Consider the following 6099-nt stretch of genomic DNA (forward strand, 5'->3'; position numbering starts at 1 on the left):
GTGTGAACCTTGAACTAATGACTGAGGAGAAATCTGGACCTAGTGGCCGGACCAGTTGGGAACCACTGTATTAACATGCACACATGTGACTTTCCCAGGGAGGACATGCTCCTGGATCAACATCCCACATCGCATTCCTGGACCAATCAGGAATTAACCACATTTCCCCCATTTAAGCCTCACTCCACTGGCTGCCCATACACGTTAGGATTCATCTTAAAATTATTTTATTTGCTTTCAAATCCCTAAATGGTCTTGCCCCGCCTTACCTCTCTGAGCTGCTGCATATCCGCTCTCTCAGGTCAGCTGATCAGCTGCTCCTGAGTGTGCCAAAAACTAAGTGCAAGCTCAGAGGGGACTGTGCTTTCGCTGTGGCAGCTCCTAAAATGTGGAACGATGTGCCTCTGCACATTAGACAGGCGTCTTCTCTGTCTATTTCTAAATCTCTTAACTCTTCTCCCTGGCCTTTGACACCCTGTAAGACGTTGATTTTATTTTGTTGTTTGTTTTTATTGCATAGCTGTCATTGTTTTTACAAATGTTTTATGTCTCTCAATTTATTTTACTTGTATTTAATGCCTTGTGAAAACTGTTTTGTCTTTTATTTATTGTCTTTTATTTATTCCTCTGTACAGCACTTTGGTACTCTGTGGGTGTTTTAAAGTGCTTTACAAATAAAGATGGATTGGATTGGACACTGACATCAGCCCTCTGACATCACTTTGCTGCTCTTGTGCTTCTTTAGAGCTAAGCTGGTTTTCCAAAATGAAGTTAGCTACTGCAGGGTTAGCGAGTTAGCTTGTAGGTTGGCTATAGGCTACTCACAAATACACTTGCCAATAGGCTAGAATATTAGTGAGTTAGCTTGCTACCTTGGTAGGCTATGCTAACAAGCAAGCTTGTGTCAGTTCACGAAGTCTGACCTCCTGTCCTTCCCCTGACCCAGTATATTTGAGCGTAACAGAGTGTCATTGTGCACGCAAGGCGTTGTCCTCTTCTCATTGGCAGTTCCACTTCCTCCTTCACCACACCACGCCCCTGCCTCGTGTTAATCTGACTCCTTCCCGCTGGCGGTGGGGGCGTGGTTCCTGTTTTAAAAGACAAGAGAACAACACAACTCCCTACACGTGCTGTACCTTACTATCTGTATATCACTTTCTATTCTTTTTACCATATATGAAACTAATTATCTAAGCATTGCGGTATGTGCTCCTCAGACTTCATGTCTCTTCCTCTCCTGTACTTCTCCACTTCTGCAAAGCAAACACATTCAGATCAGCTGAAATCATCTCAGTATTCTCATTGTTCACACATCTAAAACTTATATAGTGAAACACAACTTATAGTAAAACACATAACATCATTCTATTCCCAACACTTGCCAGTAGGCTAAAACATTGTTCACTAACATTGAGAGTATGGATAACCTAACTGTCATAAACCAGTTCAGGAAGGACCCAAATGAAGAGTAACAGGCAGGTGGAAGTTTTAACAAACAGCAAGCTTTAATAAAGCTGATAAAAAAAAACACATCCAGAGCAGGTAACAGAAAGTTCAGAACGACAGAAGAACCAAAACTGAGAACCATCCGAGAAACTACGATGAACTCAGGTAAAAAATCCAAACAGAACACAGGGAACAACACCAAGAACACAGGAATGAACGCAGATGAACTGACAATGAACAAAACAGCAGACAAGACTAATACACAACAGGTGTGATGGGAAGACTCTGGGAACAGGGAAGGACTAACGAGACAGGTGTGACAGGAAACAGGCGGGAAAACACACAAAGACAGGAAGTACAACCAGACATGACACATGAGGAGAGAATCTACAAAATAAAACAGGAAGCAGATTAAACATGAATGAACAACATGAAACAGGAACAGAAACAAAGTCTATAGGACAACAGAATATAATCGAGGACCCAGGATCACAGCAGTAATGTGGTTTTGCAGTTAGAAAAAAACAGGGCCCTATTTCAGAAAGCAGGATTAGTGAAAACTCTTGACTATGTTGAGCCTGAGATGAGGGAAACTCTGAGTTTTCCCTTTCAGAAAGCCAGCTCAGCAAAACCCTGAGTCAGTTACTATGGCAACTTACTCTGTGAAGCAAACCTGGGGCCTGTATCACGAAGCGAGATCAACCTTTCCTGGGTTACCCAGACCTATCCTGGGTTGACTAACCCTAACAATGGCAATCAGGATAATCGGTATCACGACGCTGGATATCAACTCGGTAACTCAACCCAGAGTTGCTTTATCAAGAGCCGTGAACGCGCACGCAGCGGACCAATCACAATCATGAGAGAAGCGCAGCGTCACTGAGCGTCCTCACAGAGCGCCGTATGTGAGGGAAAAAAAAGTATTTCTCATGTGAGGATCAGAGATTAATTCTACTAAAATATGAGGAGGAGAAAAGCAACATTAGAGAAAAGGCCAACACCGTGGCAGCTGCAGGAGGAGGAAACATGCGTGGCAACACATAACGGGATGAATAATGTTTAGTTTTAGTTTAGATTAGTTTATTTGCACATAATGTTAAAAACAGACAGTATAACATTTACAAGATTAAAAAAAGAAAAGTGCCGGAGAGGTTAGAAGCCACTAAAAGCTTATCAAAGAAATTCCCCTGTCAAAACATCTATGAAATCACATGATAGAGAAGAAAAAAAACGGGTGAGGAAAGAAGAAATAGAGGAGGAGAGAGGGAAAAATCAAGACAGAACAAGGTAGCAAATAAAATGATGTGTAGGTTAAATGACTCATCACTGGTTCAAGTAGCTACAGTACCTGTACCTGTACATCTGACACTGATCACACCCTTGAATCCCATGAAATCAATGCTGCGCAGATGAATTGCGTGTATTACAATTATCGTCTAACATCATTGCGTCTGATAAATTGGTCTTCTTTGTCATAACGTTATATATGCTACAATAAAGCTTAAAGCTGACGCCACAATTAAATCATATCAACACCAAACTGAATAAAATCATCCTGATATTGAGCTGTGTTAGAAATTAACAGCTGCACAAAAATATAGCAAGTGTCCCTCTTTAAAAAACAAAAAGGAAAATCCCTCAAACACCATGAAGTGTAGACATGATAGGCTACTTTCCACATTTCCAGCAGCAAAGCTGTCAATTAGGCCCATTATCTTTAACAGGGATCATTTCCTCCAACAAAACAAAGTGTTGGCACTAATTAATGGTGATATTAAGTGTCTGCAAATGATCAGTTTCTTTCTTATGAAGGGGTGGGATGAAAGTTCCACTTCTTTCCACTCCTTTTTGAACAATCTTTTCATTGTGTGTTGTTGCTTTCTTTTCTTTTTTTAATGTTCAAAATAAACTTTCAAATCAGAATCAATCAAATGAATTAAACTTCCCGTCATGACTGGGCTGCATTTCTGTCAGCGGAGTCATTTTTTCTGAACAGCTGATTGGCCAGTGGGTGGTGCTTTTTATAGGATCAGATTCAACCCTGAACTTACCCTGCTCCGGAGCAGGATAGCCGTTCAGAGTAAGTTACCATGGTGATCTACCCCGATAAGAACTGAACCGGCTTCGTGAGACCAAAAACCCAGGGTTAACCCTGAAGTTACCTCGCTAAGACATTAATCCTGCTTCGTGATACAGGCCCCTGCTGGCTCACCTGAGGCTGAGCGTGTTGCAGGAAGGAGAGACATGGCGTGTCCTTCAGTGAATGAAGTCGTGGACATTGGGGCCCAGTTTATACAGAGGCTGCTGTGTAAGGAGAAGGTGAATAGAGCCCGTTTGGATGTCTCCCTGGAGGAGTGTCTCTATGACAATTTCACCTCACAGTCTTTTATTTATCTTAACAATCTGTTCCACCCAGATATATCAAATATTACACATCGTGGATTTACATTATCATCAGAGCAAATTTTATGCATTGTCCTTTGATTCTTCGGCAGTTTTCTTTATAACATCAGAGACCCTGAACACATCAGAGAGACAGAGGTTTGTTGGGCCGTAAGAAAAGAAATCACAATCGATTATCAAAGTATTTGCAGCGGAGCATCGGTGGCTTAGTGGATGGAGCGGACGCCCCGTGATCAGAAGCCCAGCGCCTGATGCAGCGGCAGCGGGTTCAGACCCATCCTGCAGCCTCTCACTGCTCGTCGTTCCCTCTCTCCCTCAACATGATGCTGTTCTGCCATTAAAGGCGACAAAAGCCCCGGAAATAATCTTAAAAAAGAGGAATTCCGAAGAACTGCAGGTTTGTCAGTGTTAATCAGAAATTAATCTACGTTACATGATGCAGTGATTCATGAATACTTTTCATATATTCAAAGATTCCGCGGTGTAACTGGCTCATTTACGGGACTCAACATCCCAAGCTGAGCATAAAGGAGATTACATGAATCAGAAGTCATTTCACAGCAGTTCAGTGAACCTCAGCCTAATATTGACAGAATGAGGAAAGTATAAGCAAAACTTTTACCAGTGTGTACAACATGTTTGTGTTTGATGTTGAGTCACTGCCCAGTGTGTTTGGGCTCCATCAGATTACAGCTGAATAAGATGATACAGCAGATGATATTAAAATATATGAACTCTGTAATGTTTCTGTATTTTCTGTATATTAGACACATTAACTCATCACATTACATAACATAACTTCACATTACCTATTAACACACTCTGCAGTCTGCTCCCATCACACATCACGCTGTTCAGCTACAGCTGACGTGTTAGTGTTTATTTTTGTTCATTTCACGGTCATTAAAATCTGCGACTCAGCTGGGATGAAACAAACGGCTTTCTGCTTTCGGCCACTGAATATCACGTTATCTGCACTCCACTGATGATGTCTTTCGGCGCTCACCGTGAACGCGCCTCTCTCAGGCTGAACATACTCAGGGTGGATTGAGCTGATTCTGATCAGGTGTTCTGGAACTGACAACTCAGAGTTTCTCAGCTCAGGCTCAGTCAACCCGGAGGTCGGGATCAGGCTCAGAGTTTGTTGAGCCTGCTTCCTGAAATAGGGCCCTGGACACATTTTCCCTCCTTTTTCATTAACTATTTAAAGCTATGTCTATTTGACAGTGTGATCCTAAATTAACACAAGCACTGCAATCTTGCAAGGAAAAAAAAAAAAGTTTTTAATAGGCTATAAATCGCGGGCATTTGCAACTGGAAAATGATATTATCCATATACTTTTTTAACGAACAATATTCTATCCTACTGGCGAGCTTCCTCGTTAGCGTAGCCAACCTGGTTAGCAAGCTAACTCACTAACTCTGCCGCAGATTATGTGCTTATTGTTAATTGTTACTGAGGATTTTGTTTAATTGTACTAACTTCACTTTGGAAAACTAGCTTAGCTCTGAAGAAGCATAGTGATGATGTCAGAGGGCTGTGATTGGTTATTGCAATGTTGGTCCAGGAACGTGATGTTGATCCAGTGATGTTGTTGTTCAGCACTTGCACGTGTGAGATGTGACATTTGGTCTTTGTGGTATTTGTCCCTTCTTCACTGTGACTGAACAGCTGGGTAAAAAGTGAGAGTGACAAGTGCAGCGTTTTACCCAAACTTTCACATTTTTCAACTCTCTGCAACCAGACCTGCCCTTTGTAAGTCAACATCAGTACTCAGTGGTCCCATTGCAAAGAATTAAATAAACTAGTCCATAGCCATTGGTAGCTTTGTCACCTTCTACCTATGCCAGTCCTCAATGCCTATGTGCAGTTTCACATAGATTGACCACGTCAGTGAGTAGAAAAACGTGGGACAGACAGAATGACTGACTGACAGAATGACACACTGACAGTTTCCGTGATTATGTACAGCATACCATACCATGACTTAGTCATACCAAACATTAGAAAACAACACCAACATTGGTCCACAGGGGGAGCCACAGCGATCGGTCGCATTTTAGCCATTTTGAAGCATTTTTCTGTTGTTATAGCGCCACCCAGTTGCCAATTAGAGTTAAATCTCTCCAGTCACCTTGAGGCGTCCTGTTCTACATATCTACCAAGTTTAGTAAAAATCCATATGGCGGTTAGGCCTAGATAAGAAATGAGCTCTCTAGCGCCCCCATTTTGTTTGATGGGGTCAATAA

The sequence above is a fragment of the Epinephelus lanceolatus genome, chromosome 8 (assembly GCF_041903045.1).
Source record: "Epinephelus lanceolatus isolate andai-2023 chromosome 8, ASM4190304v1, whole genome shotgun sequence".
Lineage (NCBI taxonomy): Eukaryota > Metazoa > Chordata > Actinopteri > Perciformes > Serranidae > Epinephelus > Epinephelus lanceolatus.